General features: G+C 36.3%; 1 long non-coding RNA gene across 2 annotated transcripts; it reads right to left on the bottom strand.

The window, feature by feature from the left end:
• Positions 1 to 3,195: 3,195 nt before the first annotated feature.
• Positions 3,196 to 11,751, bottom strand: LOC139947324 (uncharacterized). Of its 2 annotated transcripts, none has more exons than XR_011787344.1 (4): positions 11,659 to 11,751; positions 6,439 to 6,537; positions 5,594 to 5,672; positions 3,196 to 4,759 (listed from the first exon to the last, which is right to left on the bottom strand). It is a non-coding gene; the product is annotated as an uncharacterized lncRNA (long non-coding RNA). The 2 variants fall into 2 exon arrangements; XR_011787345.1 differs by lacking the exon at positions 11,659 to 11,751 and adding an exon at positions 7,781 to 7,957.
• Positions 11,752 to 15,499: the final 3,748 nt, after the last annotated feature.

Below are 15,499 nucleotides of genomic sequence, written 5' to 3'. Positions count from 1 at the left end.
ATCACATTGAGGCTCAAGTCTCCAATAGACTGGTGCCTTTTTCAATCTGTGATTCTTTGTCATGGTGACTATTAACAAGAAAGGTTGTATATTTTCTTCGCAATGCATTGACATGCAAGATACAATGTGAACCGATTTTAAGTTCTCCGTTTTTGTTGTTGTACTTTTTTGCCTGCCTTGAAATAGTGAAATAGATGTTCGAACTACCTTTTGTGCAGCTCTGTTAATTTGTTTGATAATTTTTTTTTTACATCTTGTATCAACAGGGTTTTTTTCTGTTGAAAGAATTTAGTTTGCTTCATATCAAGAATATCCAGTTGGATTTGAAGATTTTTTAAACATCATTTGGACTTTTTTTTTTACAGAACCTAGATTTGTCTCTTCAGTTAGAGATAGTTTGAACAAACTTGAGTTTGTTGCAAAACGTTTTTAACATAAGAGTTCAGACGTTACTCATTTTTATTGAGTATGAATTAGCCTCTAGTATGTATTTTTAACAAACTGCAATTTGGCAGATTGCATATTTTTTATTTGATAGTGTGATTTTTAAGTATTAAAGGAGTCCACATCATTTGAATTTGATGTATAATTTCTTAGTGCTATTGTTGAAATGGCAACCGTTTCAATTCTAGTTTGACAAAACTTTGGTATCTCTTGTTTAGGACTTTCATTTAAATGTTTGTGTCCTTTGTTTTACATTTTGCTAGGGTGATTATGATTTATTTTTTTTTCACAAAGAAAAGTTCTGAAAATAACTCATTCACTTATATTTCTATTCATTTGTTAGAGTAAATAAGACAGTATTATTCTGTGGATTATCAGAATATCATTGAGAATTTATTGTACCGATTTTTTATTTGTTGGTTTGTTTTTACAATAATTTTTACTTCATTGATTGAAAACGCCGTTGTTCACTGTTTGTGCTGATGAATTTTTTTTTCTGATTTGATTGACTTTAAATGGATTTATTTGCTTTAAAAAAAGATTGACTATTGCTCTTTTTGTACATTTTTCCTACAAAACTTGACTTTTGTTTAATGCAAGGCAGAGAGTGGTTTAGATTGTGAGCGTTCAACAATTGATTGGCTAGTTTAAACATTGTGACCAAAATCCCTATGTATGGCAAACATCTCAGAAATACTTGCAAAAGTGTACATTTGTAGATATTCCATTCTCATGGATCAAAATACCATGATGCAAATCATGAAATGTAGAGTTCAGAGTAGACTTGAAGGCATTTCTTCCATATGCAATGCCCTGAGTTGAAGATGGACACACCCTCCTCTGTGGAAAGAAAATTAATCATCATAGTTCAAAAGATCCTTACCATGTTGAAGTCAACTGTGGGTCTCTGATTCATCCAGACCGCCAAGTATTGGGAAGGTTGACACATCACAAACAGCCAAACACCTTCAAGTGCATTCAGAGGACAACTCACCAACCAGCCTGCCGACACCTGCGGGCGGGGAACACTCGTGCAAGCACCAGGATGGCTTGCATGCACCGGGGTGCCAAAAGGGGAGGGGTACATTCATGAGCTGTTGGTAAATTACAAAGTAACTTTTCATTAGTAACAGAATTGTTCACTCAAATAGATAGGCAAAATAAATGTATCATTTTTGACTTTGAAATGTAAAAGGAAGATCCAGAATTTAGATTTCAGCTTTTGTAGACTTTTTGTCAATGCTGCTAAAATTTTTAAGGTTTTGGTGTACAAGATTGGCTAATATACAGTACTTCATAATGAGTTTAAATTTATAACTAAATGAAATGCAACACAAGTTTTTTAAATTGAGATTTTGTCTCGTACGCTTAGTTTAGAGAGCCACTTGGCCCCTACACTTCAATGCATAACAAGCATGTCAGAAAAGTGTAAAACTGATAGAATCTTTTTCTGTACAGGATGGCTTGCATTATGGTTCCATTTTGAATACTTTTGGTACACAAGTATAATATAAAACTGCAAAACTTCCACTAGCAGCATTATATCTTTGACTGAAAATTTTGTTTGGGTGAAATCAATACGTTGTTACTGCATGATTTCAAAAATGAAAAGGAAGATCCAGAATTAAGATGTCAGCTTTTGACAACAATTCGTGCATGCTGATGAAAAAAGATCGAGTAAAAATTTTGTTTTTGTATTTGCGAGTTTTTTTGGGGAGTATTTGTAAAAGTGGGAAAAAAGAAGGTAGTAGGAACAACAATTCCATCAACTGTGCCAGCCAATGTGTTGAACCATCAAATGTTTGACTTTTTGAGTCTGACGATTTTGAGTTCAAAACTAGAGGTATATTACGACCAATCTTGTACCCATCTTACCAACAGACCTTATAGACTCGCCCTCCACTCTCTAACTTACTCATCAAATAAACTTACAATGTTTAAGACAGACCAGCCTCTCACAAAAGCTCGTAAATTTGGGGATTTCTCATGAAGTTTGAATAAGTTACAACAAAAAATTACACCACTACATGTATGCCAACCCAATGGACTTCTGATTGCTTGTTAGTTTTGGACAGAGTATTCAACTACTCTGTTAACACCCAGTGTACCAAAGTGTCACCAGAATAAAATAAAAATTCTTTGGTGGTAAAATTTTTGCTTGACATTGCCTTGTTGGTTTTAGTTACTTGATTTATAAAAGTTTGAGTTTCTGTGAGAGGCTGTTCATTGCCCAACTTTAAACTACAAGTAATATTACTTCTCTGTTCATGCATGAATTCCTCTGTGCTAAATTAACTGAGATACACTTAGATTGTAGGTCAAATCCAACAACATTATTGACAAGTAACTCCTATACTACGCTGTTGTCTTTCAAGTCATGAATACTAACATTGGTTTAATTTCTGTCTGACTCAAATGAATTCAATCTCTTTCAGGAGCAGTTTTGGCTGTGAGATATTGTAGAGTCTGACATTTCTAGAAGAGTTTCTGCTAATGTTCCTGTCAGTGTTCATTGTTCTTAGTCATACATTTGAAAAATGTACATGTGAATTAACATTTGACTTAGTGTCCTTTAATTATTGTTCCTTGTCTGCTAAAAAGGACTCATTTGATGTTAGGGAGAGTTGATAGAGTTTTTATATACATACCATATTCCCTAATCTCAACCATTAAGTTTGAAGACCAGAAAGGCCAGAAATACCATTTGTTTGAGTCCAATCACAATTTAGCACTTTTGTTGGACTAAGGGGAAAAGGTTGACACACTATTTAGAGATACCTTTGTTTTAGTCCTATCCAATTTAGCATTCTTGCTGGTTTATGGAGAAACTGTGGACATCCTATTTAAAAGTACTTAAGTTTGATAGTCCTAGTCTCATTAAGCACTCTTGGTAGTTTCAGGAGAAACTATTGATAACCTAGTTTGTAATCCAGTTGTATAGTCCTACATGTTTTCCATTTGGAGTCCCTGAGGCCCATTACAAAATATTAAGAACTAATACACCACTTGGTTCAATCTTATCTCTTTTAGTTCACTTTTTGTTTTCAGGATGTTTAAAAATGAATAGTTATACCATTTCTCAAGTTCAAGCTCTTTTACTACACTAATCCTGTATACGTTCATGCATGAACAGATGACTATACCTTAATGCTACAGTTTTACTTTAATATATATTAATTTGTCAAAGATATCGTCACCGTTTTTACAAAGAGCACTTTAGCCCCTGCAGCGAAACAATGTCTGGAGATAATTGAATGTAATGATTTAGAAACCATTTGTCTGGAGACTGTTAGTCACTAAATCTTTTTTTTTTTATGAAACATTTGAAATTGAAATTTGAGCGTTTTTTTTAGGATGCTATTTATCAGAGCATTTTATCCGATATCTGAGACAAGATTTTCTCTTCAAGAAAACTTGACACGGATTGTTTCCTTTTTGAAAATCAAGCACTTTGATATTGAAAATTTCATGTTCAAAAAAACAAACTCAAAAATAATTCTGTTGATTTTATCTGTGTGCTAGTATGTATACAACGCTAAGAAATTAAACAGGTTGAGGAAAATGTTGATGTCACCAACATAAAAGTATGTAACAAAACTATTTGCACTTTTTTAAATGATTTTTTCAAATTTGTCTATTCTTGAAAACGGTGACGATAATCAAACTGCCATTGGAAGCGTTGTACAATGTCCACTGTAACTATTGTTACTATTGGACATTGACATTACTTCATTAGTTTCTTGATACTATACAAACGATCAGCAACTTGTATGTTGAGAACGCTGAGGTTCCAAAGAGTACACATTCAAAGTGGGTTCACAAACGTCCTCCAGCCTTGCACATATTGTGTCTTTACAGAACTGTTGTATCCTTCTCATCTCATTATCATCTCAAGAGTTCAAAGAGTTTGCAGGAATTCTGTCTCAAATCCAGGCTTTGAGATGTAGCATTAGAGCTGCATCTAAAAGCCATGAGTGAGTTTGGGTTTATTTATGTCCACATTGTTCACAGAGTTATTGCTGTAATGTCGGTCTCCTCCAGCTTGGCGTAGAATCTTGCACAATGAGTAGCAGATGTTCCAACATTCAGAGATGTAGCATTAGAGCTGCATCTTAAAGCCATTAGTGAGTTTGGGTTTATTTATGTCCACATTGTTCACAGAGTCGTTGCTGCAATGTTGGTCTCCTCCAGCTTGGCGTAGAATCTTGCACCATGGGTTGATGAGGTTTCGCTGTTCAGAAAATCCTTGCAGAATTGATGTCAATCTCTTCAAGCAGTGCATCTTGAAAATCTTCCTTCCCATTTGAACTTGATTCTGCAATTAATACATGAGGAAACGTGTTAAGTTATATAATTTTACAAGTGGTTTTCCACTAAGGAGGCCTAACTGTAATCTATCTATATCAGCAATAGAACAAGGACAGTTTCATTTTGGAAAATCAAGACATATTGCAGAGAGCTCCACTCGCAATAAATTCATTGGTATTTTGTGGTTTCTATCTTATTTCAGGCATATTTGCATACTGTTTTTTTTGAATAGAAAAGAATTCACTCATTAAACCTGTCCAAATCGTATTTTTGCAAAAGTACATTTTTAGGGGACTTTGCAAGGGACATACAATTTATGTAGTGGAATTCCTCAAAACCAATTATTTGATTTACCTTTTTGTTCTGTGTGTGTGCTTGAAAGCTGGGTTTAATGTAGCTTTGGTTTTTGAGCCAAAAGGTTAAGTGCAACATGAGGGTCCTAAACCTATCAACTCTTAGATTCAACAAAATTATTCTAAATAATATTCATCTCTTATTGCAAGGACAGTTTGTTCACTTTTATTTGTACAATAAGTTGGAAGGCTGGATGTTATACAGGGTGCGTTCGTTTAGCTTCCCTGGGTCATCCCCGGTCTGCCCCGGTGCGTTTGAATAGCTTTTGACATCTATCCAGGGGCTCACCCAGGTCAGCCCCCCAGTGCCCTGCTTGTGGAGTGGGTCACTTGGGGGCTGGTCCCAGGTAAATGACGTCACTACGAGAGCAGTGAGTGGTCGTTCGTTTAGCTCTTGTTCACTTGAGTAAGCACCGCGGGGTAGACCCAGGGAAGCTAAATGAACGCACCAACAATTCTTAAAATAATGTGCATGTTATCTTTCCTACCATTCTGACAGGTGCATTCCAAGTTCAGGACCTGACGCCAAATTTGCATCTTGCATGAGGTAAACACCATGCAGAGAATCTGAGATTTTAAAAACAAGGTAAACAAGTTTTCAATACAATTTAAAGGCACTGCTGGGCACCTTTGGTAATTGTCAAAGACCGGTATTCTCACTCGTCACATGTTGAATCCCCACCTATGCATAAAATAACAAACTTGTGAAAATTTAATTGGCCATTGAAAGTGCAAACACCCTTGATGGACAAATTTGTGTGCTTTCAGATGCTTAAAAAGTCTTTTAATATTTGAGCGAGGAACTACCTCTTACTCAAAAACTACGTTAGGCTGCTAGAGAGGGAGCCGTTCAGAACAATGTTTTATACTAATTCAACAGCTCTCCATTGCTCGTTGGCAAGTTATATTTTATGCTCATAATTATCTTGAGTAATTACCAATAGTGTCCAGTGCCTTTAAAGGCACTGGACACCTTTGGTAATTGTCAAAGACCAGTTTTCTCACTTGGTGTATAATGGAGAGAATAATGGAAGAGAAAAACACCATTGCCACACAAGTTGTGTGCTTTCAATTGCTTGCTTTTGAAACCTCAGCTGAGGTCTCAAATTCAATTCAAATATTTTCGTGATAAATTACTTGTTTCTCAAAAATTACTTTACTTCAGACAAGGAGCTGTTTCTCAAAATGTTTATTATCAACAGCTCTCCATTGCTTGTTACCAAGTAAGTTTTTATGCTAATAATCGTTTTGAGTAATTACCAATAGTGTCCAGTGCTTTTAAGTAAGAACATTTCTTCAATCAGACTAAGATATTAAAATGTTAACCACTTACCGATCTTGAGTTGAAAGTGTCTGCATCCTAGAGATGGTGAACCACTGGGAGGGTTGCACCAATCAGCAAATGTATAGACTGTAGACTATCATGTGAAGTCTATTAGAGGAAGATAAAAGAAAAAGACGTTCAATACAAGCAATTGTAGTTGGTACATCAGCAGTGTGCATTTTATTCAAAAATCTTTAAATTTGTTCAGCTGCATAGGTGTTACAGCACTGGATATACATTGAACATGAACTCATTGCAAACTTTCAAAGTGTAAAACACATACATGTACCATTAGAAAGGTAAAAAATAAATATTTCTGTGAGGCGCCTGTGTGCTGGTAATGATTTTGCACTGTAAACTTTATTGAAGTTAAAGTAACACGTTGCCTTTGATTGGTCGAGTTGGTAACTGTTTGTTATAAAATACATATGGTTAGAAAGATGTTGTAAAAGTAGAATACAATGATCTACACAAATTTGCCTCGAAATAGCGTGGTTTTCGTTTTACTTTGCGAACTAACACGGTCGGCCATTTATGGGAGTAAAAAATATTGACTCCCATAAATGGCCGACCGTGTTAGTCGACGAGATTAGAGAAAAACCACGCAATTTCGAGGCTTATTTGTGTGGATCATTGTATTCTACTTTTAAAACCTCTTTTAGCCATATGCATTTTATAACAAACGGTTACAAACGCTTTGTAAAGACCAACTCGTCCGATCCAAGGCATACATACATAATAAAAAAAAACTAGAAGAACCCTGCTGCTAGTTCTGATAATACAACACTCAAAGGACAGTGCCCACCAAGGGAAAATAATGCAATATGTTTAAAGACACTGGACGAGTTTGGTAACCGTCAAAGACTTCTCACTTGGTGTATCCAGATATAATAATGCACAAAATAACAAACCTGTGAAATTTGGGCTCAGTTGGTCATCGAAGTTGCAAGAAATTAACAAATGAATAAACACTATTGTTGCACAAATTTGTGTGCTTTCAGATGCATAATATTAAAAGGCTTCAAAGTTCAGTTGAAGCCTTTTAATATTAATATTTGAGTGAGAAATTACTTCTTTCTCAAAAACTATGTTACTTCAGAGGGGGCCGTTTCTCACAATGTTTTGTACTATCAAAAGCTCTAAATTTCTTGTTGTTACCAAGTAAGTTTTTATGGCAACAACTATTTTGAGTAATTACCAACAGTGTCCAGTGCCTTTAAAAATGAAATACATTTGTACATGCATAAACACCAATGTAATACCACATACACTACACTGAGAAATAGGACCAATAGGCCTGCATTCAAATCAGTAACTTTATAATTACAGACAGATTGAAAACATATTTTACCTTAAACCTCAATTCACAAAAAATGTTTTCCATCAAAAGAAGCATGTCAGGACACTTTCAAAAATATAATTAATTAATTAATTAATATCTGCACAAACTGCACATGTACAAAATGGCCGCCTGCTGCATTGAGGAAACCATGACAATTGGGGGCGCTGTTTCTTTATTACTTTTATAAAAATCAAAAGATTGTTGTTGTTTTTATCAGCAAAACAAAATTAGATATTGAGGGAAATGTTAAGTTATTTAAATAAACAATGTTTTAGGCAGATATTACAACTGTTTACCCTTTTATACTATGAATAATTATTGACAACCTGGTTCCATTCTACTGCAGAACATGCTGTAGCATAGTCAGTGAGAAGTCAGGGCTCTGAATGTCAACATTGCCACACACTGGACATGCTGGAAGGAGCACATGGTTTTTGTTATGACTGGAAGTGAGTAAGCTGAGCTCAACAACAATCTATTTTTTCATGGTAAATACTTTTTTATTCATGATAAATGATTAAAACTAATTTTAACAATTAAATTAAATGAAAGTATTTTTTGAGAAGGAATTAGATGTTCTTATTTGTTGTTGTATATTTACTTGTTAAAAAGTTATTATACTAGCCTTGACAGCAGGGGTGATTTTATGTTAATAAAATATAATTAGAATTCAATGGATATTTAATATTATATTTTTTGAGAAGTTAATAATATAGACAAATGTTCAAAAATTAGTAGAAACTATCATTATTTTTTCAGTCAATTGGAATTACAAACAGATGTAATTTAGCCTTGGATTGGAATTGGTTTTTTAATTGTTTTTGTGCCATGATGGAGTGTACCTGAAACTTAAAGGAACTGGACACTATTGATAATTCGTCAGCGGTTTCACGAAGTAGCACTCACTGCTATACCAGCAAAAAACAACAATCAAAGAAAACGGCCTCTGAAGTTGAACACTTTTTAGAAACCCACCTCCGATCAAAACTTCAAAGTATTTCCATTTAAATTTTTCAATGTAGATACTTGATGACTTGAACTTATCAATTAATCTTATTTTGACTCATTTGCATAATTAACTATGAAACTAGACACAAGAGAAGATGCGTGCTACTTCGTGAAACCCAAAAAGTGCAAAATATGTCTTTTTGCGTTTTCACGAAGTAGCACTCGCCTATGCTACAACACAGCATTTTGTATTGATTTTTGAAACTAGGTCAGCGCGCGCGCGCTCACACAACTTGCGTGCTACTTCGTGAAAACGTTTTTACCACACTTTGACTCGAGTGCGTGCCATGCATACAATGGTAAACAGAGGTTCGGGTGCTACTTCGTGAAAACAAAAAATGCCACATTTGTGCCAAAATTGAAAACACTAATTAGCTTAATTAACAAAAGTAAAGCTGTCTGAGCTTCGAAACATTATGGAATTGTAGGTCTTCGTGCATTATCAACAGAAATGTAAAAAAAATAAAAATGTGTAAAAAAATCCTTAAGCACGGAGAGTGCTACTTCGTGAAAACGCTGACGAATTGTCAACCAGTATTCTCACTTGGTGTATCCCAACATATGCATAAAATAACAAACCTATGAATTGATTCAATTTGTCAACGAATTTGCAAGTCTTTTATTATTAATTGAGTGAAAATTACCTCTTTCTCAAAAACTACGTTACTTCAGAGGGAGTCGTTTCTCGCAATGTTTTATCAACAGCTCTCCATTTTGCTTGTTGCCAAGTAAGTTTTTATGCTAGCAACTACTTTGAGTAGTTACCAATAATTGTCCAGTACCTTTAAGCACCTCTATGAAATTGGGACCAGTATTTAACCAATTAGAGTGCATATAAAGTCTCACATTAGCAATTAACAAAAACTAATAATTACACTGCATTATGATTATTTACTCGTTTATAACATTGTTTTTGTATCCTTTTTATTTACAGCCATAATCAGAGGCAGAAGTCTAACCCAGCACAGCTGATGTTCTGGACAATAATTATGGTGCCAACCATATATATGAACGATCTAAGCAGTATAAAACAATAATGTGTTTTGATGTTTGCTACTGCAGACAGAGCAAATCACAAAACTAATAGAAAAATCATCAGTCATGTAATCTGAAACGAATGACAGACAATTTTTATCCTCGTACACGCTCGTCTGCGCTATATTGATACACAGAATAGGTGCACAACTGATAGGGTTCAAGGTGTTATTTTGCGCTGTCCGGTTAGACTCAAATAGCTAGACGTCTTGAATAAGGCGCAGTGTGATATAGTACTCTGGTTGCTAATCGTTTACTACATTGGTTGCTATGGGTATTGGGTCTTAGTAGTATATCATCGATGTTGCTTCTTTCTACTAGAAAACTAAGATTGTGACGCACTATATAAACCAATTACACACAGAATAGTGGACACTATTGGTAATTGTCAAAGACCAATCGTCTCACTTGGCAAGTATCTCAACATATGCATACAATAACAAACCTGTAAAAATTTGAGCTCAATTGGTCGTCAAAGTTGCGAGATATGACTGAAATAAAACTTTAACACCCTTGTCACACGAAGTTGTGAGCTTTCAGATGCTTGATTTCGAGACCTCAAATTCTAAATCTGAGGTCTCGAAACCAAATTCGTGGAAAATTACTTCTTTCTCGAAAACTACGTTACTTCAGAGGGAGACGTTTCTCACAATGTCTTATACTATCAACAGCTCCCCATTACTCGTCACCAAGTAGGGTTTTATGCAAATAATTATTTTGAGTAATAATAGATTAGTGTCCACTGCCTTTAAAACAACTGTCTTTCCAATTCATTGATTCACATAGTAAAAGTCTAAAACAATAAGAGTTTCAATTACAATCAACACTATTCAATAAATTATTTTTAAACAAAATGAAGAAAGGGGTTAGTTATCCCTATCGGATAACTTTCCGTATGGCGCCACCACTTTTTCACTTATTCTTACATAAAGGGATATCTCATTGAGGTAAATTAGATACTATATTATTTCATATCGAATGAAAAACTTGGTGGCCCCTTACGGAAACTTTTCCTTTTTTTGGGGGGGGGGGGGGGCCTTAATGCTTGTTTATGTTGATGCCATATTAGATGTGTGTTCTCTCCCTGGAATATTGGTTCTGGTGGTAGGCCTACTGTATGTTTCAATTACTGAGTGTTTTTTTAAACTAATGTTAAATATTTGCTAATCCTTTACTGTGTCTTTTATAAGGATTGATCATCAATATTATTGTCGAGTCTATCTTTAGTCAATCAGTGCGTGTTACTTTTATGGTTTATACTTTTATACTTTCCGTATGGCGCCACCACTTTTTCACTAATTTTTACAAAAAGGGATATTTCATATCAAATGAAAAGGTGGTGGTGCCATACAGAAACTTTTCCAAATATTATCATAATTATTTTCATAACTAAAACTAAGGAGGTAGTATTTATACTATAAATACTACCTCCTTAAATTATAGTATTTCAAATATTTTATTCAAGTCTACAATTATATAATTAAAAGTAAAACAATAGAGTTTCAATTACAATCATCACTATTGAATAAATTATTGTTAAACAAACGAACATTTGAGAGTGGATTTTTTATCTTTCAGAACCAATTAGAAAGGATTTTCAATTGATTCCATATTAATTTTGGGCAGGTGCTGTAAAAAAAAAACCACTCAACTACAGCCGGCCCCAGTGTGCAACTCTGCTGTACATCTGTGCGGACCGTACTGTATGTACTTCCGTACATAGCATGGGTGTACACACACGCGTGTTGTATTTGTGAGTCACTTGTTAGTTGGGTTAATTCTAATTAAAATGTCACAAATTATACCAAATTTACTGATTTTCAGGTCACCAATTTGACCCTTACCTGTTTATGTTTTCATTGCATGGTTCTAATATTTCATTCATCATCGAAAAACCGAAGAAATTGAATAAATCCAAGTTCCCGCTAAAAAAATGTTTAAAGCCACACTCTATTTTGAAATAGACTGGTTACCTTTCACCATGTTGTTACAGACATTATATCATTAATATGTGCATTTTTTTCTGTGGTGACTTTGGGGTCCATACAATCTTAGTATCGCTTATAGCGCCCTCTCTGAAAACTAACTTCTCCCCCCCCCCCCCCCCACCCCCTCCCCCAACACATACGCACGCACCCAAATCCTAAAGTTTATAGGCCCTAAACGCCGGTTTTTCCACAGGGCTGGGGCTGCCGCTGACCGGCAAACTTTTATATTCAACCCCTTATTTTAGTTCATTTGTATAAATGAAAAGGGAGTGGAGAAGAAGTAACTTCTTCCCGTAACCCCCTCCATAAAACGCAACCCAGCCCAAGTATTTCAACAAGAGCTACGACTAAAATTTTATGCTCGATCGCTAATTTTAGTTCATTTGTATAACTGAATATAAATGAAACGGAAATTGCCTAGCGAGCAATTTCTACCCCCTCCCCCACCCTTATTATTAAGGAATAAAAAAACACTAATACCAAGGCTCTATAAAAGTCGGCCTGCCACAGGGGTTTATAAGCCCTTACTGATGACTGACTAAAAATGTAAATCTTATCCATTAGTTTAATTCATTAATTGCTTAGATGGGAGAACAAAAACACCAATCCCATAGTAAAATTCCATTCCTTCGGACCGACTAAACTTTCATCTCCATCCCTAATTTTTAGTTCATTTGAATATTAAATCGAGAACTACCTTCCTTGTAACCCCTCCACACAAGAAAAGAAGAGAAGAAAAAAACGCATACCAAAGTACCATATCCACTACCGAATAACTGTCAAAACCAATACCCGTTTTAGTTCATTTTAATAGAAAAATTGTAACTTTTCTCCGCTATTTGGGCTACAAAATAGGACTAAGATAATGACTTCAAAGGAATTCCAGGAATGGAGAGGAATGGTCCGTAAAAAAGATGGGTTCTTTTCTCCGTAAACCCCTCACACAAAATATTTAGTTCCAAAGGGGTAGATTTAGAAATTGTTAACACATTCCGACCTCTTAAACTGGTCCTCAAATGGGCTATGCGATTTATAAACTAGTTAATAATTTACTGGCTAAATCTTCATACTAAATTCCAAAAAGGAATCTTGTCTGAAAAAATAGGTCTGCCGTTAAAATGTTGTCCGATACGGCCAGTAGGCCTATTGCCATTGCTCCATTACACCTTATTCCACAAAACCCCATCAATTTTATTTGGCACTAACTAACCATTATTTCCACTGGGCTATGAGGCTGTCAAACTCCACAACTAAACGACAAAATACTAATAAGAATTCCTACTAATACATCATTTAAAGGCACCGATGGACACTATTGGTAATTGTCAAAAACCAGTATTCTCCCTTGGTGTATCTCTCAACCTATGCATAAAATAACAAACCTGTGAAAAATTTGAGCTCAATTGGTTGTCGAAGTTAAAATGGAACATAATAAAGAAAAACCGATTGTTGCATAATGTTGTTTTCTTGTCAGCCAGATGCCTAAGAAAAGGCTTCAGCTGAAGTATTTTAATAAAGTGAGAAATTACCTCTCACTCTAAAACTACATTACTTTAGAGGCGTTTCTCACATTCATGGGCGTCAATCAGGGGGGGCGGACAGCGGGACATGTGTGTGTCCCCCCCCCCCCCCCCATCTTTTGGAGGGTGGGGGACACAATATCAATGTCCCCCCCCCCATCTTTTTGACCACCTTTATCATGAAACTCATGTTTTGCACGGTGTAAGACCAAACCCTGTGTCCCACTATGGGCATTAATCCTGGGGGCACAGGATGACACAATTTTTTGAAGGGTGGGGGACACTATATGAAATGTCCCCCTCAAAATTTGCTCTAGATTGCATCCCAAAGCATCTAAAATGCAAAATTTCCCCGGGCCCTTAATCGGGCCCGCACCCCACGCCGTAAAGGCTTCTCACACGCATGCCCCATCGTTGACAGATTTGCACCACCCCCTTGAAAGAGTGGAAGGGACGTGTCCCCCACCCCACCCCACCCCATTTTCGAAGGGTGGGGGACAGTGGGACACGATATCAAATGTTCCCCGTGTCTTTTGACCACCTTTATCATGAAACTCATGTTTTGCACTGTGTAAGACCTAAACCCTATGTCCTACCATAAGCATATAATCCTGGAGGCAAAGGATAAAACAACTTTTTGAAGGGTGGGGGAAACTATCAAATGCCCCCCCCCCCCTACCATAAGCATATAATCCTGGAGGCAAAGGATAAAACAACTTTTTGAAGGGTGGGGGAAACTATGGAAACTATCAAATGCCCCCCCCCCCCCTAAGTGCAAAATTTTTCCTGGCCCTTAAAGGCAGGGGATAAAATCGGTCATCGAAGTTGCGAGATAATACTGAAAGAAAAAACACCCTTGACACAAGAAGTTGTGTGCATTTAAATGGTTGATTTCGAGACCACAAGTTCTAAATTTGAGGTCTCGAAATCAAATTCGTGGAAATTTACTTCTTTCTCGAAAACTATGGCACTTCAGAGGGAGCCGTTTCTCACAATGTTTTATACCATCAACCTCTCCCCATTACTCGTCATCAAGTGAGGTTTTATGCTAATATATATTTTGAGTAATTACCAACAGTGTCCACTGCCTTTAAGCGGGCCCGGACCCATGCCATAAAGGTTTCACACTCGCGTGCACACTCTTTGACAGATTCTCTCTCCCCCCCCCCCTAAAACTTGTGTCATAGATCCGCACCCGAAGATGCTGTTAACCCAAAAGGTTCTACTGCTGCTCACATTTTAAAGGCTTAATGTTCTGTTCCATTCTGTTTGCCTCTTATTGGCCTAAGGTTGCACATCAGAGCATCTAGAATGAAAATTTTTCCCGGGCCGTAAAAGGCTTCGCGTTCAGCTCTATAGCAGGCTCCGTCTTTAATAGATGTGCCACACCCACCAACCCCCGGCCTCTCCCCAAAAAGTTATTGTCTTGATCCATCCTTGACGATGCTGGTGATGATAGGGATGAAACTTCGTCTGAGCATTATAATGCAGAATACGAAGCTAGTGAGTTGTTTTTTAGGTACAATAACCATGATAGCAAAAATATGTGCATCATAGCTTGAAATCTGCATTTAATTCTAACATCTAAGAGGGGGGGCACATCACCCCTCAGACTCCCTAGATTGCATCAGAGAGCATCTACGGCCTAAAAAAAATACCGGGGCCCTAAAGCGGGCCCCGGACCACACGCCGTAAATGTTATGTCCCCCCCCCCCCCATCTTTCAAGACGGATTGACGCCCCTGCTCACAATGTGTTACTATCAACAGCTCTCCATTGCTCGTTTCCAAGTAATAAGTTATGCTAACAATTACAATAGTGTCCAGTGACTTCAAAGATACCGACATGACCGATAGTTCAATAAACTTCAATTATTTGTACGAGTGTATGGAAAGAGACGTTGATGAGCAATGCCTCTCTGCTCTTGGAGTAGACTGTGGCTACAGTAGGACAACAAATTATCAAATGGAACCATAGAATAATAAACAATATAAAATGAAAACAAATAATGACAGAGCAAACTAAGAGCCTGTACATAATGTCATCAAAAGTATTTAATAAACAAGTAATCCAAACTGAACATTATGAAGGGACACAAAATAAACTGAGGAATGAAATTTAATCAACTACTCACTAAATTAAAAAGACAACACATATAGTATAATGAAGGCCAATGAA

Source organism: Asterias amurensis, chromosome 14 (genome assembly GCF_032118995.1).
Source record: "Asterias amurensis chromosome 14, ASM3211899v1".
NCBI lineage: Eukaryota > Metazoa > Echinodermata > Asteroidea > Forcipulatida > Asteriidae > Asterias > Asterias amurensis.
This window is presented reverse-complemented; position numbering and strand designations above follow the sequence as displayed.